The sequence below is a fragment of the Ambystoma mexicanum genome, chromosome 6q, assembly GCF_040938575.1.
Source record: "Ambystoma mexicanum isolate Mex_15411 chromosome 6q, UKY_AmexF1_1, whole genome shotgun sequence".
In the NCBI taxonomy this organism is placed as follows: domain Eukaryota; kingdom Metazoa; phylum Chordata; class Amphibia; order Caudata; family Ambystomatidae; genus Ambystoma; species Ambystoma mexicanum.
In genome coordinates this window covers 1,679,228,743-1,679,256,220 of record NC_090937.1, presented here as the reverse complement: position 1 = coordinate 1,679,256,220, position 27,478 = coordinate 1,679,228,743, and the positions used below count along the sequence as shown (strand labels likewise).

Here is a 27,478-nt window from a genome sequence, read left to right as displayed (position 1 = left end):
TCGGAAGGCGGGGACCTCCAGTGGCGGCCTGTGGGATCGGAGGAGCTGTGTGCCCGAGGAGCGGAGGTGAAGTCATCCTCGCCGGCTGGGAACCGGTGCTGCCTGTCGGGCCGCGGGGGCCGGCGGTGGTAGATGTGGAGAGCGGCGTCAGCCGTGATCGTTGTGGACTGCGGCCCTGATGGCTGGAGGGACAGAGGTGGAGACCGGAGGTGAGAAGGATCCTCCTGGCGGACTCCGACTGTGGCGGTCGGTGCTTTCTCCCTTCCCGGCAACAAACCCGCCCGCTGACACATGTGGGACCCACAAGCTATATGCAAAACAACTGGTACCATTGACTGATTGAGCACCTATAACACGCCGTGGGAATAGAAGGCCCAGAGAAACACACGCTGTGAGCCGCTGGCCCACGTTTTGTATACGGGTTGGCGGCCAAGGCCTGGTGACGATCCCGTGGCTAGCCCTACCCTCCTCCCTGCGCTACCACGTGCAGAACGGTTTGTGGGGGGAGATCGGCGAGTGCACTGGAGACAACCCAAAGGCGCAACAAGTAAGTGGGACCTCCTCTCCCCCCCTTAGACGCTCTCGAACCTCCTGAAAGATCAATACCCAGCGAAAGGGGGTGTTCTCTCCCCACGTAGGAGGAGGTGTGGGAAGCGGAGGGGCCCTACAGCACAGTAGTAAGGGCTGGGCCCGGCTGAAGACTAGTGATACACCGCGCCGTCTGGTGCGGGTGTGGACCGAGGTCACTTACAATCCCAGATGAGTGGTGTTTCTGTAACACATATCCCACCTACCGGCTACTCCCGGTGAGAGACAAGCCACAAACACACTGCATAACGAAGGAGAGACCACGCGGTGGAGGAACCAGTGAGGACACCGATCCCAGCTGGAGGCCGGCGACTACGCTGGGACTGTCCATGCGGTATTGAACCCTCCACCGCAACGCCAAACGCACGCTGAGATGGGCAAAGACAGACAAAAGAAAACATCAACCCAAAGCAGCATGGACCAATTTGCGGTCGCTGCCACACCGTCTCAGACGGGAGTGGTTGCACAACCGACCGCCCTGCTAGATGAAGCACCCCTCTCTTTACGAGACGTCATGGCTGCCATCGCTAGCTCCCGCTCTGCCATGGAAATCAAGATGGACAGTATCGCAGCGGATGTCTCCTTCCTGCGACATGACTTACAGAAACTAACATCCAGAACCGTTGAAGCCAAGCACCGTATTTCAGAAGCGGAAGACAACATCAGTGGGATAAACAGACAGCTGTCCCAAGCCATGTCCCGCTTAAAAACCCTGGAAACCAGAGTGGATGAAGGAGAAGGAAGGTCTCGCCGCAATAACGTCCGTATCTTGGGCCTGCCGGAAGGGGAAGAAGGGCCGTGTCTGGAGTTATTTCTTGAACAGTGGTTGACTGATATTTTTGACCCCCAATCTTTCTCGAAGTTTTTCTCTGTAGAGAGAGCCCACAGAATGCCATCTGGCAAACCGGCCCCAGGTACCCCGCCTCGGACAATAATAGCTAGGTTTCTAAACTACCGCGACAGAGACGCTCTCTTGCAAATGTCGCGCTCACATGGGTCAGTCACACACAATGGATCACGAATTTTTCCCAGACTATACCCGGGAGGTGCAACGCGCAAGACAATCCTTTGAGCCACTGAAGAGGCAATTGGCGCAGATGAAACTGAAATACGGCCTGCTTTTCCCAGCCCAACTCAAGATCTATCACAAGGGATCGACGGGTCATTCCACAGACCCGCAGGAGGCCTGGAAATGGGCCGAGGCCCATATCGAAGGAGACTGGTCCACAAGACTAAGAACAAGAAGAAGAAGACCCAGGCCTGGACCACAACGGGCATCCCCAAGGAGAAATCCGGAACGAAACGAACAAGAGGCTCCAGACCCTGCTGCGGAACCGGTAGTGCACTGAACAAAGCAACAATCTGCAGTGAAGAAACGGAATGCCCCACGAAACTATATAAACGCTCTGTTGCTACACCACAAGCTGTAGCATGTGATCCACCTCACTATGCAAAACACTAACATTCGGCGCAAGCAAGAGGGGCTACCCCCCCCCCGAGAAGGACCCTCTCCTAAAACTTATTTAGAAGCTAGTTTGAGTTTGAGTTACTATTGGGCGACAGATGCTTCAGTTGGGGGTGAAGTATAGGGAGGGGGGAGTTGGGTATTTGTTTTTATGTTTGAAGGATGGACAAACGCAATGGAACATCAAAATACTCAGAACACAGAATGTAGAACGAAATGGGCAGTTGCTGTATGTCACGGCACGCATGCACACAAGGATCAGTATCAACGGAACACCGTCGCCACTTATCCACGAACGCTTAAATGAACTCACAAGCCACTAAAACTCGGACTTTAAAACTCCTCACCTGGAACGTAAATGGTCTGGGAAGCAGTCTGAAAAGACGATTAGTGCGGCAATTTCTCAACAGACACAGCCCAGACATAGCTTTCCTAACAGAAACACACCTAGCTGGCACAACCAATGCTCTATTCAAACGATCCAATTACCGTACGGCAATACAGGCAGGATTCACGATGGGAGCCAGAGGGGTAATAATCCTGATACACAAAAGGCTTCCCCTCATACTCACGAGCACGAATCAAGACACTGGTGGCAGGTACACGTATGTCACGGGCACGCTATGGAACAAAACGATCTCCCTACTGGCGATCTATGCACCACCCGCACTACAAGCCACGCTGATAGCAGATATAACACCACTGCTGACGATGGACACGGCAGACCTCCTGATCATGGGAGGAGATTTCAACGACGTAATGGATAATGCTCAAGATCGCACACACCTGCGCAGTAGAGATCCGAATCGCCGGACTAACCTAGCCAGCTTTGTAGAAGCCTTTGGAATCAGAGACGTGTGGCGGGATCTTCACCCAGAAGGCAGGGAATTCTCCTACCACTCTGTGGTACATGCGTTCCTGTCACGCCTGGACTACTTTTTTATACCGGCAGCAATAATTCATACAGCGACGCAGGCGGAATACCTCCCAAGAGGCATCTCGGATCACTCCCCCCTGCTCATGTCCATTGCAACATACAAACCACTCCCACCTTCAGTATGGAGATTGAACAATTACTATCTGGGATCCCCGGAACTGGTGGAACGACTACAGAACGCTAGCACGACATACTTTGAAGTGAATGAAGGCACTGTGGACTCCCCCATCACTATGTGGGAAGCTTACAAAACTGTGATTCGTGGAGAAATTATCTCCTGGACCTCGGCACAAAAGAAAGCACACTTGCAATCGACAAGGGAGGCAGAAGCAACTGTCATATCAGCGGAAGAAACGCATCTAATCCAGGACAACCCTGACACGAATAGAGCCCTGACCCTTGCTCAGAAAAAACTACAGAATATCGCTCTGGACAATGCTAAAGAGGCACACGGAGCGATGAGAGGCAGAATTTACGAGACAGGAGATGAAGCTGGGAAGATGCTAGCGTGGCTTGAGCGAAGGGACGAGGGCCACAATCAAGTGAGAGCGATCAAAACACAAAACGCTGAAATAAAGTCAACAGATGCAGACATCGCGTAGGAATTTGCTAAGTATTATGAGAAGCTATACAGCGCACCCCAGCTTCCCACCGAAACTTCTGTGCTGGATGGGATCGTCCTCCCTTCTCTCACTGCAGAACAAACAGCCATGCTGGAAGTGGAAATCACAGAAGACGAGATAGTGGCAGCTATGATGCACCTTCAATCAGGAAAGACACCTGGTCCGAACGGCTTCCCCATTGAAACTTGGAAGAAGATAGGTGCAACTGAGGTGGCCCCACATCTATTTAAATTGTATCTACGGGCCCGAGACGAAGGCAGCTTACCAGCAGATTTAAGGAAGGCGACAATAATTGTTTTACCCAAAGCAGACAAACCTCTGGACGACTGCAGCTCCTATCGGCCAATATCTCTGATAAACAACGAGACAAAGATACTAGCGAAGCTGCTGGCCACACGACTGCAGCAGTTCATAACATCCCTAATACACCCAGATCAATGTAGCTTTATGCCTGGTAGATCCACGAGAATGAACATACGCAGACTACACCTGGCCATTGAGCGTGCCCGGACACTGGATGCCCCTGTGGGTGTATTCGCAGTGGACTTTGAGAAGGCCTTCGACTCGGTCCACTGGGAGGCGCTCTAGGCGATCATGCGTAAAATGGGGATTTGCGAACGCTTCATCACCTGGGTCCAACTGCTATATGAGGCACCGATGGCAGAGATGAGGGTGAATGGTTGGACATCGCGATCCTTTGCACTAGGGAAGGGGACGCGACAAGGCTGTCCACTATCGGCCCTCCTTTTCGCACTGGCCATGGAACCACTCGCCCAATGGCTGCGGGATACGCGAACTTGGGATGGCATCCCTGGAGGAACAGAATGGGAAGACAGAGTCTCACTATATGCGGATGACCTACTGATATACTTCCAACATCCTAAAACAGCATGCCCAGTGGTAACGAAGCGACTGCAGGAATACGGAACATTTAGTGGCCTGAGGGTGAACCGATCTAAATCTACATTGTTGGCTTTGAATCATCTTGGAAACGAGACCCTTGAGCCCTGCCCATACAAAATCGCGCATGAACAGTTCCGATATCTGGGTGTCCAGATCACAAGAAATCTTGACGACTACACATTAAACAACCTGCAACCTATTACAGACAGGTTCACAAGGGACGTGCAACATTGGAAGTCCCTACCCTTGACCCTTTTAGGGCGCGCTGCACTGTTCAAGATGCTAACACTTCCACGGTACTTGTATGTACTACAGGCTGCTCCACTGCACATACCGACCAGGACGTTCCAGGAGATAGATCGTGTGCTCAGGCAACTACTGTGGGGAGGCGGACACCCGAGAATAGCCCTTCAAACATTACAAAGGTCGATTTGGGAAGGAGGCATCGGTCTACCAAGATTGCAGACGTACTATTGGGCCAGCCAGATGGCGATAATAAACGATGCTTTACACGGCAACCCAACACTACCACATGTGAGAACGTCCCGCCCCATGGAACTGTACGCAGGAACACGTAGAACGACCCCTAGAGACATGACCTCACATATACCACGCATCTGGGCAGACTCACATACCTTTATAGGCTGGGGAGACAAAATCACTCCACTGCAGCCATTGTGGAATAATAGGAACCTCTCTGAAGTAACTAAACTACCGAAATGGCCAGCGTGGAAGAGACACGGTATAGAAAAAGTACAGGACATTCTGAAGGAGGGAGTCGTAACACCTTTTGATAAACTAGTCTCGACCTTCGGCCTTCCGGAAACAGAGAGATACCACTACACACAGCTTCGGCATGCTCTACAGCAGTACCTCCCAGCCCTCTCTGACATGGCAGACTCTACCCCGCTGGAGAGGAACATAGTGGTAGACCGTATCCCAGCCAAAGTCACTACTGTCATATATAGTGTCATCACCTCCTTTGCCACGCCAGAACTGGAGCGACTAAAGTTGAGATGGGAGGCTGACGTTGGCGAAATTATGCCTGAAGACTGGGTCCAGATCCTAATGTACCCCAGGGAAGTCACCATATCAACCAGACTACGCCTAGTACAACTGAAGATACTACACAGGATTTATTATCCAAGAGCAGCTCTGTACCAGTGGGGCAAAATAGCTGAGCCCAACTGTCTACGATGCCGGGAGGAAGGAGGAACCTTCTTTCATATACTGTGGGAATGCCCGGTGATCTGTCAATATTTGCAGCAATGCTGCGATGTGCTGTCGAGGGTACTGCACCAGACGATTCCCAGAGAGCCCAAACTCCTGATACTGGGAGTAGACAGCGAGATAAACTTGTCAAAATATGAGAAACTCTGTCTCATGACTACAACAGCAATATGCAAAAGGAACATAGCACGCCTATGGGGAGCTGCGGAACCTCCGCAAGTGGAGCAGTGGATAAATGATGTAGAAATTTGCATCGCGATAGAAAGGAGGGTTTACAGAGCCAGGGGCTGTCCTGAAAAAGCAGATAAAGTTTGGCAGCGCTGGGAAGACACGATGTGACCTGCTGAACCGCTAATATCATGATATCAGGTATCAGGAGTTGTGGACATTACAGCAAGTAACTTGTTACTGTGCCAAAACCCATTACGCTGTGTATCGGAGGTTAAATGTAAGCATGTAGTATGTGTTCCATATGTGAGTTTTTCTTTTTCCATCCAATGTTACTTTTATTTCTATTATCATTAGTAATGTCATTGTCTAAAGGCTAGCCACAGGGAGCCCAGTGGTTGTATGTTATAAAATCAATAAAAATGTGTTATTAAAAAAAATAAATTGACTCCAACATAACAAGATTTCTCATACCGTCATAAGTGTTTACTCTGTAACCCTTAACCCAACCATCTAAGTTTTTCAAACATTCACATACTTAGGTAGCCCAAGGGGTACCATCATGCTTTTTGAGGGTCCTAAACCTCTTAAGGTACTGGGAAGGGGTCTTCCCAAATCTAGCAATTAAAGCTATCTTCACACACTCATAATCCATCCAATCCACCTTCCCCAACTCCATCACAAAATCAGATGCAACAGTGGGTAGCCTAGAGAAGAGCCAAGGAAGCAACGGATTCCCTGTACTGTCTTGAATCCCATGGTTATACTCAAACATTGCCAACCAAACAAAAATATCAAGCTTATACATACCCACAATTTCTTTAGGCATACAGGGTCTCCTAGGACTGGAAGACCTAGAAGACACTGGGAGAGAAGCATTCTCAAGAGATAACTTTTTTCATTTCTAGTTCATGATTCAACTCCATTTCTCTGAGCTTAAGTTCTTGATGCTTTTGTTTAGTTTGATCAATTAACCGTTTAAATTCCAATTCAAGCATCATCTTTTCTAGAGCAGTGAATTCAGGGCTGAGTGTAGGACCTGGTTGGGTCCCAGTGGACAAAGGTTGAGGTTGCTGAGCAGGTAATGGTGCAATGAGGCCTACATTATGAGACTCCTCTGCCTCTTCTAACTCATCAATAATAGACACATTATCATCCTATCATTTTCCACATTTGCTGAGGGGTCAGGTATTTCAGACCCACCCTCCAGACTTTGTTTATCTAACAACCTTTCAATCAATTCAGACTTTTTGCCTTTAACAGAGAGATTCCTTTCTCTACACAGATTTTTTAGATAATCCACAGTGTAACTAAGGAGGGCCTCCTGACTGTAGCTTTCCATAGCAGACATGATTAATATTTCTTTTTTTTTTTAGTGATGTTTAGCCTTGTGGTTAGTTGATGCAAGGTAATAGCAGCACTCTAAGTGTAATTACTATACTTGATTCTCACCGCTGTACACCAGTGTTAGGCAGAATTATATGCAGTACCCTTTGGGAACACCACACACAATTAAGACTACAAGTGACAGTACAAATTCACCTTTGGTACAAGCCCGTACTACACAGTAAAGTGGTAGCGATGGCTGAGCAGCCAGACCTATCTCAAGATCAAGTGAGCAGTATCAATAGTTACACAAAGGACAGCAATTACTATGATTCAGGCAAACACTGACTCAAGGTTGCTGAGTAAAAGAATATACATTTATTTACACATCGGTTGTAAAACATTTCACTAACGTAAAGTAGTTGAGAAATCACACTCTTAATACACCACACCACTCCCAATAGATTCTGGACAAGTTAAGCTCAAAAATGAAGTGTGAGCAAAATGGCACTTCAATAAGTTAAAAGGGAAATTGAGCAGCACCAACAGGTAAGTATGCAGGGCAATCTAGAAAAAGGAACTACAGTGAGGGAATCAAATGAAAAAGGCTTAGGGCCAAAGTCAATAGGACAAAAGTCTTTTGCTCAAGATCACACAGTTCTGGGTAGTTTGCGGTTAAGTCTTTGCCAAGAGTTCCGGACAGGGTTGGTTGGCTGAAAAGTTAGTTTAAAGAGTAGAGAAGGACAAGCCCTCGGATTGGCGAAAGGTTTCACACACCTTCACTGCGGCTGGACGAAATGAACAACCGGATTCGTACAGTACCTTAAAATGGAGAAGCAGCTGTAGCTGAGGTGAACGTTCCTGGCAGGTCCAGCAGGCTCACGGTTCCTGAAGCGACTGTCGGACTGACACTAAGTAGGAAGACTGGAGGGTCTTGCACTGCCCAAGGAAGAAACCAGCAGCAGAGCAAAGCAATGAATAAAAGGGGTGTTCCTTAAAACGCAAGCAGGATCTGTTCCTCCTGGCTATCTGGTTCACTGTAGCTCTGCACAGCAAATTCGACCAGAGGAGGGAGGCCTGGCTTGGAGTTTAGGTGAACTGGTTGGTCCCACCAGCTCAAGGGGAGAATATTCCTCGAAGATCTTCCCGGTCGTTGGAGTATGAAGATTCAGACCTGCAGCAGGGCTTCACCGAGTGGTTGTCGTTGCAGGGGTCCACTTCTGTCAGCTCCTCTTCGGTTCTTTCATTCCGGTGGCGACTCTGCCTTTCCAGCCCCAGAGACCTGCTTTTTATGCAGTTTTCACCCATTCACACAGCCTGGCTGTAAATCACAGAGCAGGGTCGCTGTCCTGCTGGGACAGTCACCACAACCAATCAGATCACAGTGTGACATGGGTCTCCAAGGAGACCCTGCGCAGGGAGTCCTAAACCCCTCCATCACACCCTGTCTCCCCCAGATATACAGGTGCCTAAGGAGTGCGTCTGTGTAGAATCCCGCAAAAGGACGGTGAACAAAGGAACCAAACATGGTTTGAAGCGCAGAGTAAAACACGAGAAAGACATTTTCAAAAAGAAATGGCGAATAAACACAGCCGGAACCGTATAAAAATGTATATGGTCTAGCGTGTTTAAGTTCGAGGCTACCAAGATAGCCTAAAAGAATACCAAGGTTACTTAAGATAACTGCGGTACAACTGCCACCAGCCAAATCTTAATGAAAAGGGACCGAAACAATGCTCCAAGAGAAACAGACAAAAAGACTGGTGTGTTAAAAGTTTGAGATAGCGGCAATATATCGCAAGTGGAGTCTACGCACGTGTGAATGAAACGCGAGGAAAGGCAGACCTGTGAATGAACTTTGAAATAAAAGACAACTGGGAAGACAGCAATACTAAGTATCGGAGTGGTCCTGTGAACGAAAGTAGCCCACTCGAAAGTCTCAGTGAAACGTGAATTGTTTAAATCTATAAGGCGTTTGAAAAGTGAAATAAAGAAGTTAACTCCCAGAGAATGTGGAAAGTGAAAGTTGAACTGTGAGCATTTAGTCAAAGTGGTCCTGCTGTGGTCTAAGAAGGAAACCACCCACATTCTAAAATCTTTGACATCCAAAAGGGGTCTGAGACCGAAGGGAGCCCCCTTGCTTGTTTGTGTTGAACTTTAATTCGAGAGGTCTGAGCACCTGATGGGGGGGGGACCTACAAGAACTGTGTGGTACACGGTCTGAGCCTGAGAGGTGGGGATCTTTGTGAACTGTTTTTTATTAAACATTATTTTTGAAGACAAAGAAAAGAGGCTTAAACATGGAAGGCCAGACGAGCCTCGATCCACGTGTTGGTACTATTTATTGTGTTAGAAGCTGAGCCAGAGTTTGTCATCCTGCCTACAGGGACAGCCTTAATCCATGAGGTCTAACGTGGGGAGGAGAGCTGGTTCAACCACATTTATTCATTTGAACACTGGTTTTTCCTTTTGCATACATTTCTCTTTATTACGCTTTAATGTACAAGAGATAGGGCAGGCATTAGGTTTTGTTAACACACGCCATTTTGATTTGACACACTTCTCTCGGCTGCATTATTTATTATTTGATGGTTGAAACTACTCCTATCTTAGTTATATGGCAGAAATAGAAGTTTCTCCAACCCCAACCATTTCAATAAAGATTTTACAAATTGCACCCACTGTGTCACTGGGCCTCAGCTATTAGCGCCATGGTTCATGCCGGTGAAATACCGGCACCGCCTTGGTGGAAAGGGTAATTACCGCCCCATTCCAAGGTTGGCGGGGTGGTAATTCCCCCTTCCACCATTGCCCTTCCCCATTCCCATTTTTGCCCCATAGGGCATAATGGGAATGGGGAAGGCGTTAATTACGGCACCGCAAATTGCGGTACCATAATTAGCTCCCTGGGTCCCTTTGCGGGTTGATTTTTAACACCTGCAAAAAGCAGGCGTTAAATACCTCGTAGTAAGGCGGTAAGGATTTACCGGTACCGGTAAAATACCAGTACCGGTAAACCCTTACCGCCTACCGTGTAATGAGGCCCACTGTCATACTTGTGAAACCATGGGCCTCATTACACGGATGGCGGTGAACCATGGCGCTATTAGCGCCATGGTTCATGCCGGTAAAATACCGATACCGCCTTGGTGAAAGGGGAATTACCGCCCTATTTCAAGGTTGGCGGGGCGGTAATTCCCCCTTCCATCATTACCCTTCCCCATTCCCATTTTTGCCCCATAGGGCATAATGGGAATGGGGAAGGCGCTAATTACGGTACCGTAATTAGCACCAAAAATCCCTTTGTGGGTTGGTTTTTAACGCCTGCAAAAAGCAGGCGTTAAATCCCCCAACCCGCAAAGGGACCTCGTAGTAAGGCGGTAAGGATTTACCGGTACCGATATTTTACCGGTACCGGTAAATCCTTACTGCCATCCGTGTAATGAGGCCCATAGTCACTGGAGTCAAATGCGATCAAGTTAATAACTCCACCGATACCGGCAAAGAAAAGACCAAATAACCTTCAGAGCATAGACTAACTTCAGAAGTGAAAACTCTAACTTTGTAAGTCCGGCCCTATGATGAATGGAGCCTTGTTCTCAAGGTCCGATGCGTGAGTAAAAGCGCTGAGACATGCGTAAAAGTCAAAAAGTGCCCTTTTAGAGCACTGGAAAAATTAGGGACAGAATTGTGAAGGGTGAAAAACGAGGTTCAAGAGTCAGGGAGGATCTGCTGTGATGAACAAAGCTATTCCCAACTTTTGTAGCAGGCAACGCAAGTCAAAGGGAGGACCACAAGGGATCCTCTGTGCGTCAAATGATATGGATGAACCCTTGGCCACCGGTAAATGGTTTCAGTACTCACCGCGCTTAGCTCAGTTCTGGTCGAAACTTGGCAGGTCTGGAAGGGGTTGTCAGAGGGTCGATTCCCCACCCTCAGTTCAGCTTCAAAGTGCACAGGCGCTGAGGGTGCGGATGCGGCTCTGGGTTTTCAACATGAGCTGTATCTCTTAATTTGGTTGTAGAGCAAAGGAAACACCAATGCAGCTGGTCTCAGGGCAGAAGAAGGAACACAGAAAAACCACCTTCAACGACCGTTGCTGTCACACAGTGTTGCAGGGGCACCAGACTCTTGCAATCTGAAGCCGCCTTCTCTCTCTGTACAGTGCAAGTTAGGATTCACCCAAGTTTGAAGTCAAAACACGAAACAGTGACGCCCCTGCTTGGTGGCCAAGATTTGAGCTGGACCATCCCCCGGGTGGCCCAGCGACACTTCCGTACAGACTCTTTTGCTGGGCAACCAGGAGACATTGAGAGTGATTGGTCCCACCACTCCATCCATAGGTTTGAAGCACCTTTGCATGTTTTCTGAGATCGAGTGCAAAGCAGGGCTCTACCGGGACACAGCCAACCACGGTTCCGGGTAGTCCTTGGATCTGCTCTGCTCTTCTGGATACTTGGCTTTGTCTACAGGTCGATAAGGGCCTATTGTTGATCTGCCTGTCTGTGTTTGGGACCCCTCCTCATATCTAAAGGTCTGGCAGGTGCTCGCACCTCGTCAGCCAATGAGAAAATCTGCCCGACTCATGCACACTAGCAGTAGCCCAATCAGGGACCACTGTGGTTCTCATGCTCTGGTGCACATCAGACATCCTGGCTCTAGTGTGGATTGGGACCAGACAGTCCAAACCCACATGTGACCTGCAGTAATCTGCAAAAGAAGCGGCTTTCACAGGCAACTTCATGCCCAACTAAGTAAGTCGCGAGTCACAAAGACCAGGGGGAAAGAAATGGGCAGAGGAACAGACAAAACACCTTGCGGCATGGCCATGATGGACACTAGCCTCAGTCATGAGCCAAGCGCTGTAAGCGCTGTAAGCGCGGTATGGCTCAGTAAAAAGTTGTAAAAATACAAGAAAAAGTTTCTGCTGTCACCAGTTTTTTCCTAGGCACGCAGTCCAATCACCAAAAATTCCTTACGGATAACTACGGCCAGAAAATACAAGGACCCTATTGTGCAGTGCAGTAATGTACTTTGCGCAATCACAAAATATTAACAAAGTGGCAACAAAGTCAAAAGACCAAGAGAAGCAAAACTTCTCATTACTGACAGCCTGAAGGACGTGTTAGTTTCCCTGTAACAATGAGCGAAAGCCCAGTGTAGTGCAACTGAAGGCTGTGCTCCACTGGCGAAAGTCAGGTCAGGACACTGTAACAAAAAGGTTTTGCGGGCGTATGGTTCATAAATGGAGGGACAGTTGCATTCTGAGAAATCTTTCCTAACAGCATCTTGTATACGAATGTGTATTATACATCTGATGTGGGATCAAGTGGGGGGGATGAGATGCAGCGCTAGAACTGATGGCTCTGGGTTCCCTCTCAGCACAGGGGACCTCCAGGAGGAAGTGGACAATAGGGTAACACTTGAGTGACTTGCTAAAGACTGCAATAGAGAATGGAGATGATGCAGCCCCACACACAAGTTCCTTGGTGCTTGCTCCTGTGCGCCAAGTCACCAGTTACTTGACTCCTGTGTACTGGCCTCCTGGCTTTCGGGTCAAGTCACCAGTTACTTGACTCCTGTGTACTGGCCTCCTGGCTTTCGGGTCAAGTCACCAGTTACTTGACTCCTGTGTACTGGCCTCCTGGCTTTCGGGTCAAGTCACCAGTTACTTGACTCTTCTGTACTGGCCTCCTGGCTTTTGGGTCAAGTCACCAGTTACTTGACTCCTGTGTACTGGCCTCCTGGCTTTCGGGTCAAGTCACCAGTTACTTGACTCTTCTGTACTGGCCTCCTGTCTTTCGGGTCAAGTCACCAGTTACTTGACTCCTGTGTACTGGCCTCCTGGCTTTCGGGTCAAGTCACCATTACTTGACTCCTCGGTACTGGCCTCCTGGCTTTCGGGTCAAGTCACCAGTTACTTGACTCCTGTGTACTGGCCTCCTGGCTTTCGGGTCAAGTCACCAGTTACTTGACTCCTCTGTACTGGCCTCCTGGCTTTCGGGTCAAGTCACCAGTTACTTGACTCTTCTGTACTGGCCTCCTGGCTTTTGGGTCAAGTCACCAGTTACTTGACTCCAGTGTACTGGCCTCCTGGCTTTCGGGTCCAGACACCAGTTACTTCACTCTGTGTACTGGCCTCCTGGCTTTCGGGTCCAGTCACCAGTTACTTGACTCCTTGTATTTGCCTCCTGGCTTTCAGGTGCAATTTCTTCGTCTTATCCTTGGTTGTCTCGTGGTCCTGCCACCGTGTAGCACACCCCCTTTTCCAAGATGATCCCCTTGCCACACTGTATTCACTCTTTAAAGTTCACTGTTCACGGCTTTCTTTAGCCTTCAATGTAGTCAACTGTAAGGTTATATGTAATTTGTTGTGTAGCATAGGTTTTCCATGATTTAAGTTTTAGTTCAAAGGTGTTCCTATCTTTCTTTATTAGATATTAAGGATCACTCATGTGGTCTTAAGGTTTAATCATTTTGGAGTTCCCTGTTCAATGTGCTTCTTTGCTTCAATGGTAAGTGTCCCTGTAATGTGGTATTAAATAGGCATTCATTTTATTTCAGGGGGAAAGTTTCATAACGTTCGGTACTCAGTATATCAGTGTTTCTGGTAACAAGTTTCCATGTAGTTCGGTATTCAGTATACATTGCTTTCTTGTTATGTTTTTAAACAGTTCGGTATTCAATATATATGGATGGGCACTTGCTTGCGGTCCTGTTCAGAGATCTCCATTTTTGGCGAATCCCTCTGAAACTCACTGGTAGTCTGCTCCTCTTGCCTGCGGTCCTGAATGGAGCTCCCCGGTTCTGGAGTGTCCCTCTGACACTCACCGGCAGGCTGCTCCTCTTGCCTGCGGTCCTGTTCAGAGCTCCCCAGGTCTGGCGTGTCCCTCTCACTGGTGCTCGGCTCCTGACGGCTTCTGCGGCTGTCTCTGTTCCACTTCTGGGATGGGATTCTCACAGACATGGACAGCGTCCTCTGCACTTCCTGGTTTGGCTTCCAGTCCCAACACGGCTGCTCCCACGAAGAGCGGGTCCCCTGCTTCTCCTGCGCGGTTCTCCTTGCAGGGTCTTCTCTGGCTTCTCTGCTGGGGTCTCTGTGGTCTTCTCGGCTGACCTCTCTCTTCTGCCTCTCACCTCTCCTTTTATACAGCTGTATCCTTCTAACAGGCTGCATGTGTGCTTGGTCAATTGGATTTGCCTAACCATAGTTAGGCAGACATGCCTGGTTTCCAAGTGTTTGGGATGCAGCTTCCTCGTCTCAATACCTTAGTGGTAAAGGGAGGTAATCTTCACTACTCCGGGTCGCCTCTTCTTCATCTCAGTGCAGTTAGATGTGTGTGGAATAATGATGAATTTGCTTGTAACAGCCCATAGAAGATGGGAGAATATGTGATTGTCTGTCAATAGGGAAAGGGGATACCATGTCTCGCCTAAGGGTATCCCACCAAAGACCCCCCAGTCAGGCGATCCTCCCTCGCTTGTCCACCCCCAGGGTCGGGATCCAATAGCGATGGCCTTTCCCTGGCCACCTGCTCAGAGGATCCTAGGGGTCTAGGAGGGAGAATACCATCCAGTTTCTCCCAGGTCAAAACATTTTGAGCCATTGGCAGACACTTGGTCTGGTTGACAGTGACAGAATCCTTCTAGTATTTCAAGTCGAGGTCCTGAGAGATTTGAAGCTGTAATCCCCCCTATTGCCCCTTAGAAGTGGCCTTTACAAGGCTGCACACCTTATCAAGAATCTACGCAGATACGGCCATATCACCCAGGACCTCATTGACCTTCATTGGCTCCCACTCAATGCACAAATTGCCTTGAATTCTTGCTGCATCATCTATAAGGTAGTCGCTCTAAAGTCATCCATGTACCTCACAGAAAAACTCTGCATCTCTGGCGGACAGCACACTAGCAGAAACCAGGATACGTGCAGATTTGAAATCTGCTGCTCAAAAAGGAAAGGACCAGAAAACAAGCGTTCTCTGCATATGCCGCAAGACTATGGAACCTCCTCCTTGTCGGCAACAGACTGGTCCCCACGCTGCTACAATTCAGACAAGAACTCAAGGCCCACCTCTTCAAGGAGTCTCTCCTCCCCAACACCTAGGCCATCACGTGGCCCCTCACGCCTCCTGATTCGCTATATGCTGCCCGCCACTCTCCTCCCCGCCACCCGGTACAGCTGTACCCCTTCTCTGTGCCCCTCTGTATATCTGTTGTTACCTCTGCAATGCACTCCATTGATTCTCAAAGCCAGGACCGTGCTCAATAAATGACATAACAATAATAACAATTACAGAACCAAACAATATGAGCAATTATCCGCTGGCATGACTTTTCCCAAGGTGATCAATATAAGTTTAGTCATTTCTGAAGTAAATAAATGGTATCAAGGCCCTGTTGATTAAAGTATCTATTTAATGTGTCTTCACCCCAGCTGTGTTTTTCCCCCCCTCGTGCTCCTGGATGCTAAAATGTTCTTGCTAAAATGAGTTGCGCTGTTTCTGCCGCATGTCGCCTCTGTGACATCAGATTTTATTAATGGAGCACTACTACTTCTCTGCCACCTATTAGGGGGCCTTTCCTGAATAGATGGTACTTCAAAGTCTCATTAGTTACTACGTGAGTAAATAACTAGTGCACGTCATTACTACTGAGAACCAGTCTGCCTGTTACTTGTGATGCCTGCGATAGTGAATGTGTTGAAACTAATAATGTGCATCTCCTTTTATTTCAATAGGTGATTGATGCCCCAGAAATGCAACAGCAGCGATTGATACGTTCTCTGGACTAATGCCCTGCAAAGCGTCATTATTAGAATGTGCAACTTCCAAACATCGTAGAAGGATACAGGTTTGGGGTGCCGTTGTCTTTTCAGAGGATTCAGGAACTGGGGTTGAGAAGCCTATTGGATGGATACATGATGGCATCGGTGCAGGCAACCCAGCACCCAAGCGTGTTCTTTCTGTCAGTCCTGGGTGCACGGGAAGTCTGGCATGAAAACAGCAGTGCTTTATGTGCAGTAAGACTGGCCTTTGTGCCTTGCCTGTTATTCATGATAGAACACGTGTGAGCGCTATTTTACACACATTCTGAATCTAAGGGTAGTTTCTCTAAGAGAATTTTCAAAACACCTTTAAATATGAATGGGCAAACCGCGCCCATGCACTGACTATTTTGCAAGTTTCAGTCAGAGGTAAAATCTTGTTTGTCACCAGAAGTGACCCACACACGAGAAATCTAATCTGCACTCTGAATCTGGGAAAAGGTTCAGTGGAAAGGGTCCTTTTTTTAAGCAACTGACAAAATAAACAGGGGTGAAACCTTAAATATGCACATGATGGGGGAAATGTTCCCATCTCAAGAACATACACATTCCCCACATGAGGACATAGGTGAAAATCCTTATCAGTGCAATGAGAATAGCATCCATATCCATGATACACTTATCTGCCAACAGAAAATACATACAGTTACGAAACGTCATGTGTGCACTGAATGTGGGAAAGAGTTTGCTCACCAGGGAATGCTTACTATCCACCAGAGAACACATACAGGTGAGAGACCTCATGAGTGCACAGAATGTGGGAAAGGGTTTGCTGTGAAGCATCATCTTACTGGCCACCTGAGAACACATACAGGTGAGAAACCTCATGTATGCACTGAATGTGGGAAAGGGTTTGCTCAGAAGGGAAATCTTACTATCCACCAGAGAACACATACAGGTGAGAAACCTCATGAGTGCACGGAATGTGGGAAATGGTTTGCGGAGAAGCAAAATCTTACTACCCACCAGATAACGCATACAGGTGAGAAACCTCATGAGTGCACTGAATGTGGCAAATGGTTTGCTCAGAAGGTACAACTTATTCACCACCAGAGAACGCATACAGGTGAGAAACCTCATGAGTGCACTGAATGTGGGAAAGGGTTTGCGCAGAAGGAACATCTTATTCGCCACCAGAGAACACATACACGCGAAAAACCACACAAGTGCACTGAATGTGGGAAACGGTATGCTGAGAAGGGAAACCTTACTCGCCACCAGAGAACACATACAGATGGGAAACCTCATGAGTGCACTGAATGTGGCAAATGGTTTGCTCAGAAAGTACAACTTATTCACCACCAGAGAACGCATACAGGTGAGAAAGCTCATGAGTGCACTGAATGTGGGAAAGAGTTTTCTGAGAAGGTACAACTTATTCACCACCAGAGAATGCATACAGGTGAGAAACCTCACAAGTGCACTGAATGTGGGAAAGGATTTGCTCGTAAGAGATATCTTACTATCCACCACAGAAGCCATACAGGTAAAAAACCTCATGTGTGCTCTGAATGTGGGAAAGGATTTTCTGAGAACGACCATCTTGCTATCCACCAGAGAACACATACAGGTGGGAAACCTCATGAGTGCTGTGAATGTGGGAAAGGGTTTGTTTAGAAGAGAGCTCTTTCTAGCCATCAGAGAACACAGATAGGTGGGAAACCTCATAAGTGCATTGAATGTAGGAAAGGATTTTCTGAGAAGGGATATCTTACTATCCATCAGAGAACCCATACAGGTGGGAAACCTCATACGTGCACTGAATGTGGCAAAACGTTTGCTGCAAAGGGAGAGCTTATTTGCCACCAGAGAATACATACAGGTGGGAAACCATATGAGTGCCCTGAATGTGGGAAAGAGTTTGCTCGGAAAAGATATCTTTTTCAACACCAGAGAACACACAAAGGTGAGAAAACTCATCAGTGTACTGGATGTGGGAAAAGATTTGCTGAGAAGGGAGATCTCACTATCGATTCCTCAGTATCAGCATCGTCGTCTATGAGGGAGGGCAGGAGCACTCTCCCTTCCAGGTCCGCTGCCTCGATGACCCACCTGGATCACCCTGCTCCTCCTGCAGTACTTACAGGATACCCAGCATAGAGCTGATAAGCTCTGAAAAATCACTCTGATCTGTTTTTGTTTTATTGCTTTACATCCGAAGAAACGGCAGTGGTTACTTTGCTGCCTACAGCACCTTATCTTGGTGCACTATAGCCGTTGGTTTCTCTCCACGGCAAGGCTTCGCCCAGCTACAAGGCGACGGCAGAATGGCCGCCGTGATTGCAGCCTAGATTGGAATTTTTCTGCATTTCCTGACTCACCTATTCTGCTTCCTGATTGGCCGAGCACGGCCTTATCTCCCAATAGCCTGCCCCGTTAGGCAGAAGCCGGCCGAACGACAAAGGGCCATAGATTAAGGGCCTGTCTGTGCCTGTACGGGCCGAAAGGGCCATATACGGTTGCCTCTCCATTGGTACATCCTGCTACGCAAAGACTGCCTTACCACTCAAAGGGCCCACCCGCACCGCTGTGAATGAGCTCATCGCTGCGATGTTGTGACACTACCACAGAGGGTAAGACACCAAACCAAGCTACAACACGCTCTGCCTGTAGCTATTTGCGACTCCTAACTTTGATTTTTGTATGAACTTCCTAGTCTGTATGCTCCTATAAGAACCAGGCACATATGAAAACCGTAGTCTTCTCTTCACATTTGTTTATAATGTCATAAATTACCTATCACCATCATCGAATTACGATAATACATGTAATTTGCCATCTGTATTACAGTGTCTTCATGCACATATACTAGGTGCCAACGTGGCTGACACCGGTCAGCTAACACCAGCAACCTCCTTGCACTTTTGCCGGATATTTGTTCTCGACTGTCATCTGTGCTAACGCTACTCTATCATCTCGCATTGTGTTTAATCTAATTGAGATGTATAGCCGATGCCATGCACCGAAGCTTACTTAGCCTCACTTCGGCAGATTAGCTTATTGTATATGCCTCTCACTGTGTTTGCTAACGTTAATGGTAACTTTATGACACGTGATATTGTTCTCTCTGTGTAGCGTAACTAGAACAATACAATACCATACACATGCTCTATTAGGGCTGATACTTGTGACTTGACGGTGTGAAAGCCATTTCCTAGGTTACCTTTCAAATGTGCTTAGACCACCTATCGTGCAACTTCACATGACATGCTTAATCTACCTCCTAGCTGCCGGTGATCTTTATAACTGCCTATCAGCCTCTATTGCATGTATTTCAAGAACACACACGTAAGTGGATCCCCACATCACTTAAATCATGTTCTGAGGCTCTATAAAGGTTGTAGCCATAGCCTTAGTAACCTGCTCCCTCTGCTTTACCTGCTAGCGGAACTTACCCTTAATTCCAAGGCTAACCTTTCATCTTCTACGGCGTTAGAATGACCACTCCCCATCTTACCAGATTTCGGCTCCTACCTAAGTTAGATCAGACCTAGGTATGTCTTGCCTCCATTGTTTCCCACTCTGGCTAATCCAACATCATGGGGCCTTACAGTTACCAGCCCAACTTCCCTACTGACCGCTTCCCAATGGATTAAACAATTTGCCTCTAAACCTACGCCTAATCAACAATGCCCTATAAGCCTCACAAATCACAGGCCTCTTTTCTAGGTTTAATAAAACTCCCCCAGCTCACCCTACTGTAAGCAATATACTGAACCTACATTGGCCACTTAAGACTAGAGCCAAACCTAAACCTAAGCCAGACCCTATCAATCAGTCTGCACCACAACAACAATCTTGCCTACCTGACCGTCAAGATGACAAACCTGCCAGTGATTAAAGGTGCGCTTATCAATGCTAGATCGATGGTAGCCCACGCTACAGACATCGCTGACCTCATCATGGCAAATCAGCTAGATTTCATAGCCATAACTGAGACCTGGCTTCACCCAGCAGAAGAACCCACCTTATCTATAAAAATTCCTGAGAATTATTCTATCCTCAGATTAGATATGAATGAATGAATGATATTTCATTTTCATTGCGCTTGTACACAAGTGTTTCAGAGCCCGACCATGCAAAAAGGGAGGGGAACAAGGGAGAAATAAAAAAAAAAAAACCCAGCAATCTTACTAGGCCCAGTGACATTTAAGAAAGCGCAAGTGCATGGAAAAGGGAGAAAGTGCGGAACAGTGGAGAGAACAGAATAAATACTAGAAAAAATAAATAAGTAAGTAAATAAATAAGGCAATAAACCACAGTAGAGCAGCCAGCAAGTGGCAGGTGAAAGTTTACTCAGATAATGTATATCTGATAAGTGCAGACAAAAAGTGGGAGGGGGACTGTATGGGTACAGATACAGAACCCCAGTGCAGGTGATGGCCTGGTGACAGTGCAGGAGGGTGGCAGGGTGAGCAGGTACCTGGGCCTGAATGACAGAGGGTGGCCAGGTGCACAATGCCAAGAGAAGAAACAGATCAACAGGGGAGAAGGGGGGCAAAGGCAGAGGCAAAGAGGAGGGTCTTGAGGTGCTTCCGGAACTGGTGATGGTTTTCCTCAAGTTTCAAGGTGGCCGGGAGGCTGTTCCAAAGGAGGCCCCAGCTGAAGACAGAGATCTACCCCCAGCCCATTTCTCTGCAAAACAACTAACCCTGAGGGGGTTAGAGGTAGAGGAGCGAAGGGCTCAAGTGGGGAGGTATTTACGGAGGGATAGTTGAAGGTATTTTGGACCCAGGCTCCAGAAAGCCTTGTGGACAATGCAGAGGGTTTTAAATTTAATCCTTGCATCCACTGGGAGCCAATGAAGGGATTTCAGAGCTGGAGAGATACAATCCCAGGGCTTGAGGCCAAGGACAAGTCTTGCAGTCCTGTTCTGAATTAGTTGCAGAGGGCGAAGAGTAGAGGCAGGTACATTTAGAAAGAGGCTGTTACAGTAATCCAGCCTGGAGGGAACCAGAGCTTGGGAGACAGGGAGCCTTTGAGGGAAGGAGAGGAAAGAAGAGTACCTCTAAGGAGGTGCAGTAATAAATCTGACTTTTTAGAGACATCAGAGATGTGTGCGGAGAAGGAAAGTGTGGAGTCAAAGATAACTCTGAGGTTCTTAGGCACGCAGATGGGGGTAGGAGGAGGAGGGCCAAGGGAGGCTGGTCAGAGAGTGAGAGGAAGGTATGGAGATGGTGTGCCGATGAGGAGGATCTCAGTCTTGTTGGCATTTAGACAAAGATCGCTGGCAGCACACCAATTTTGAATGGCTATTAGACAATCAGAGATGAGGGAAGGAGAGAGAGGAGGTGGCTGAAGGAAGCCTGAAAATGAGTTGGGTGTTATCATAGCACTAGAAAGTTGAGCAGAAAATGGAAATGCAGTAGGCGAGCGTCACCAGATATTGGTTCAAAAGCCAGTTGAAGACGGAGAAAGAAGATAGGAAGTACCCAAGTTGTACCTGGGGGGGTTGATCAGAAAGAAAAGAGGGCAGCCAGGCCAGGGCCTGATCAGTGATGCCCAGGTTGTCACAGAGACGATTGAGCAGGGTGGTATGGTTGACCATGTCAAAGGCAAAGGAGAGATCAAGTAGGATGAGGACAGAGGGAATGTTAGAGTCGAGATTGGAGATCAGGTCTTCACGGATGTTCAGGAGAGCAGTTTCCGTGCTTCTGGCAGATCTGAAGCCAGATTGGTGGTCGTTGAGAAAGCCAACAGAGTCGGAATGAAGATTAAGCTGAGAGATGGCCAGCTTTTCCAGGAGCTTACCTAAAAAGGGAGTAATGGAAACTGGCCGATAGTTGTCCGGACATGATGGATCAGCTATGGATTTCCTGAGGAGTGGATACACAAGGGAGTGCTTAAGAGGGGAGGGGAACGAGCTGTGTGGGAGCGAGGGACCAACAGGCCCCTCCAACCTTCATGTTCCAGTGCAAGATTTGGACCAAGTGCCTCCAGTTGTGGGTACACCCCTTGCCCTTATGCGATGTTAACATTGGGTGACTTTCACGTAGATTGGATGACTGAGCAGGACACAGGGCATCCATTTCTGTACCCCTTTTTCGACTCCATCTTGGTAACAAGGCCTCACTGTGATAGTACAAAATGCATCTCTCCCTTTCACAGTGGTCAAGCACACACATGAAGCGCATGGAGCACACGGCCCCCACCCTCGTTCCCACTCCAACTGGAAAACTCTGTGGCTCCATTCTCATGCTGAAGCCGGAGGTATTTGCAACAACTAATAAATGTAGCACATCACTCTTCCTCTGAGATCACTGCCCGGCATGTGAACCGACATGAGCTAAGACCATAGCCCGTTCATCACCACAAAAGTGTCCTACCCCCACACCCTTGCCAGCAGAAACTTACTGCCATTCCGACCCTGTGTCCCCACCAGGTATTCCTTTCATGTGCCAGATCCTTGACCAGGCCGTGATGCCCACCCAGCAGACCCTCGACTAACATTAGACCTTTGCTGCAGTATATTGTGTCCAATACTAACACATGCCACATATCTGAAATTCTTGTATACATAAGCCTACTCGAGGGTCATTGGTCCTCATTCCGAGTACGGCGCTAACCAATGGCGCTATTAACGCCTTGGTTGACGCCCTACCCGGACCGGCAGCACCTTGGTGGATGGCGGAATCACCGCCCCATTCCAAGGTTGGTGGGGCGGTAATTCCCCATTCACCAAGGCTCTTCCCCATTCCCAAATTAGCCCCCATAGGGCTCAATGGGAATGGGGACGATGCAAATAATGGTGACCGTTCATTACGGTCACCGTTATTGGCTTGGAGGCCCCTTTGCGCCCTCGACTTTAACACCTGCTCAAAGCAGGCGTTAAGGGCGAGGGCGCAGAGGGAACTCGGAGTATGGCGGTAAGGGATTACCGCCACCGGTCTCGTTACCGGTGGCCGCTATCCCTTACCGCCATACTCGGAATGAGGCCCATTGTATTATAGTGGTCAAGACCCATAACCTATGACTTGTGTAATCTAAAACTAACGCCTGTGATGTGACAGTTATAGAGACAATGGTATATTATCAAAAGCCTTGAGTTGATATTATTTAGTGCATGTATAATTTAGAATGTGTCTATTAGTTAGATAGTGACCACTCTACGTCACAACAACCTGACCTTCACCCATCCGGAGCACAAGTGACTGACATTCATCCTCCCGCCAACTCCAGCAGCCAACCAGGAGGATAAGATGATGCCCACACCTAAGGCACCACACCAGTCAACCAACCCAGATCCAGCATAGTATTATATGTTAGACACCCCTTGTTCCTATATAAATGTATTGTAAATGTAACATGTTCAGAGCGCTCTCAGAGATTCTAGATAAACTTTCCTTGAACTCTCGCAAGCCTGCTCTCTTCGTCTTATTCCCTGCCTGGGGAGAGTCTTTAGTTTTTTCTTGCATGTCTGAGACAGGGTGCGTACAAACAGAGCCAGAGGCAAATGAGAGGTTACAGAAACCAGCAAGGGCCTAAGCAAGGGTGTCTGTGTGGTCCTTAATGGTTTTAGAGGAACAGCGATGGACCTATTTTGATGAGGTTTTCATAGATTAAACTTGTATAGCTACCACATCAGGGGAGAAAAGAGGGAGGGAGCCGGCTGAGGGAGAGTCAGCAAGCCGAGAAAGAGATGGAGGAGGAGGGCGAACGGACGAGAGGGTGGCAAGATGTCCTGGGCTTTAGAGAGAAAGTGAGAGGCAAGGGCATTGCAAAGAGCCTGGGATGCGAGAGGAGGGGTGGAGACTGCAGCAGGGTTGGCCAGTTCCTTGCAGATTTTGAAGAGTTCAGCTGAATTGTTAGATGCCGCAGAGACGCAGGCTTGTATGTGGACTTCTTGGTGTGGACAGCGAGTCGGTATTGCCTTTGGAGCAGATGGCAGGCAGTTTGTCAGAGGATGAACAAGAAGCCCTCTATTTCCTCTTTGCCGCCCTACACTTATGTTTAAGTATAGCTAGGTCAGAGTAAGATCAATCACCCCCCTCAATCTGGCTACAACTGAGCCAGTAGTCCTCTTTTGGACCTCCCCTTCATTACCTGCCCAGCTGCAACTCCAGTCAAGCACCAAGTAACGCTCCCAGCATTACTTTCGGTGAGTTGTTTTGGTATCTGGAACTACACTGGATCTGTCAATATGTTTAGATCTTTACCTCTTACCCCCTCAAGCACCTAGCTGCTTTTTTAACACATTGTTCACTCTTTTTACTTGTACACAGAGTGACCTGACTCTCATGGCCCAGGAAGAAGGCTTCCATCACCTCAGCCGAAACGTCAGCAGCACCTATGCCCATACTCTCATGGGCTCTCTTTAATGGCTGCACTGATATTTCTAACATTCTATTTAGACTTAGACCAACTACGAGGTCAGATTCTAGCCGGGCGTAGGAGACCCTTAATCAAAATCTCCCTCTCTTAACTCTAATACTGTGTTCACTGAATTCAGCTTCATGTTGTTTTTCACTTACTTATGAGTTGTCTTCCATATGTTTAAGCTCATCCATTACGCCTTGAAATTATCATGTTTGTGTACTGTTTTTTGGGCACAACTGTGTTGAACACTAATTGTTTCACAACTATGCATATCACTAATTGTTCTCTATAAAGATCTTTTTTTTAAATAGAAAAAAGCTGAGGTATCAGCTAATTAATAAAAAGCTGTGGTACTACATATGAATGTTATGTGTTTTCATAAGTAGCTTGCTTTTGGTCCAAATGGTGAATGCTCCATTTAGATGGTTGTTCACAAGGGTTCAAACAAACTTGCATTTAAACTGTTTTGCAAATATTTGAATTTTAGAGGGTAGGACTACCCCCAGTTACAATACCAAGAGAAAGCCTGCAGACTAGGCATTCAAAAGATGAGTAAATCTGAGTGGGAATGAGAGAGGCAGGAATCCCCTCAGGGATGATCGGGACTACGCCCCCTCCAGGCCGGGGCGTTGGGTCTGGGGGCTGAGAGGATCTTCTAGCCATTGGGGAGCAGAGTGTCAAAACTCATGACACAGCTGGCCGTGAACCACGTCTCGGTGAGACCAAGGACATCAAGGTCAAGTTCTTCCAGGAGGTGGAAGATGTCAGAGGAGTGTTTAACAGCCGAGCAGATAGAGAACATTTGAGAGGAGGCGGCATTGCCTTCATTGTTAAAACTCAACTGGGACTAAGGATCATACAGCATCCACCGTTCCCATCTGGTGAACTCCTGTCAGTAAAACGGCTACTATTAGCATCCCGTACAGTCACCATGCACCTCGTATATAGACCGCCTGGCCCCATCTCCACATTTGAGGAAGACATAAATGCCTTACTCATCACTAATATGAAAACTGTCTCGCGAATTATAATACTTGGAGACTTCAACCTCGTTCTGAATGATCTGAATGATGTAAATGCTTCTACTCTTGCAATACCATTTCGGAGGTAGGCCTTACCTATAGGATCAACCTGCCTACTCATATCAAAGGTCGCACACTAGATTGGTTTGCTGACCTCAACTGCAAGACCTCAATAACATCCATTGAAAACTGTGCATGGACTGATCACCATCTTATTTCCTTCCCCATTCAAGATAATCTACAACTCAACTCTACCCCTCATATGGCCCTGCCAGCCTTAACCATAAACAAGCGTAATATAACTGTTAACAACTTATTACCTCTTCTCCACACTATCACAAACACTAGAAATCTTAGTACAGACCCAGTAGTGCTAGTAGAGATTTACAACTTAACAATCAACCAAGCTATTGATAAAATAGTTCCCCTAAATGATGCAAAAGGAAACTACGAGCTCACCTCAACTCCCAATCTTAAAGTGACACGGAATGAAAAAAAGGCACGCAGAATCCCTGTGGAAAAACAACACCTCGGACCAGAATAAGGAAAATCTCACTAAGATATCTGCTAGGACCGGAGATCCTCCAAACTAAAGGAGACTCCTTCAACAAGAGAATTATCAAAGCCAACTCTAGTACAAGGGAACTCTTTACTATCTTAAGAGAACTTCAAACTCGCGCTTCTCCAACTGATACCTGCATTAAAGACAAAACTTAGTGCACTAATTTCCAAGATGTGCTTTCTAACAAAATATCACTGTTTCAAGAATAAATCAAAGCCAATAAAGCAAGCCTCCCACCCAACGACCTTCAGTTGCAGGAAGCTCTTAGGATTCCAAATAAACAGGTTAATCAGTTTAAATTTGCCCACGAAGTGGAGAATATAATAACGTCACTTAAACCATCTAGACGACTCCTGCCCAGCATCTATAATCAGCATCTATAATCAAAGAGGCAGCCAGGGATCTAGCGCCTTTCATCTCCACTCTAATTAACTCCTCCTTCGAGACCTGCACAGTCCCAACCAATCTTAAAAATGCTTGGGTACTCCCCCTCTTAAAGAAACCCAACCAAGACCCTAGCATTCCTACAAATTATAGACCGATAACTATGGTACCATTTCTATGGAAAATATTAGACAAGGCAGCATACCTCCAGATTCAAAACTTACCTTGAAAACAACAATTTGTTAGGACTCCACCAATCAGGGTTTAGACCGAGACACGGTACAGAATCGGCACTCATTGACTTGAAAAAACAAAAATCGATGAGCTGATGGACAAAGGAGATTTAGCCATTCTTCTCCTAGACCTGTGCGCCGCTTTCGATTTGGTGGATCACAAAGTGCTTTTCAACCATCTGACCTCAGCTGCCCATTTCTCGACTGAAGCCACTTCTTGGATCCAATCCTTCTTAGATAATCTCTCTATGAGAGTGTTCTCTCCCACGTCATCAGCAGAACCAGTACCAGTTATTTGTGGAGGACCCCAGGGCTCCTGCGTCTCCCCTACCATGTACAATATTTTCACTAAGCCTCTGATTGATGACCTAGATAATCTGGGTGTCTCCTACACTAACTATGCGGATAACACTCAGATTCTCATTCCTATTTCAGGTGACTACGGCATTGATGTGGCACGGATCAACCAAATGTACCTTACTATACAAGCTTGGATGGCCACACACGACCTCTGTCTTAATGATGATAAGACAGAGCTCTTGCTCATTGGTTCATCAGGCAAACTCAACAAACTTTGCAACTACTTTAAATCAGTCGACTTTGATGGTATAAACAAAGTCTCCAAAGAGGTTAAGACTTTAGGCTTCTACCGGGACTCAACACTGAACTTGAACAAACAAGTCAATGCCACTGCCTCAGCCACAAGTTATACATGTAAATGTATTAATGCTGGTAAACCGTTTCTTCCTACTGATAGTTGCATTACATTAGCAAGAGCTCTCATTCTGTCTAAATTAGGCTACTGTAATGCACTCTATCTAGCAACTAGCAAACATAATATTAGCAAACTGCAAACACACCAAAATAATGCCCTAAGAACGGTGCCAAGTATCC

The 27,478-nt window shown here is 47.4% G+C and overlaps 1 pseudogene; it reads left to right on the top strand.

Moving 5' to 3' along the window:
- Positions 1-24,741, top strand: part of LOC138517046 (zinc finger protein 585A-like) — a 230,988-nt pseudogene extending 206,247 nt beyond the window's left edge.
- Positions 24,742-27,478: the final 2,737 nt, after the last annotated feature.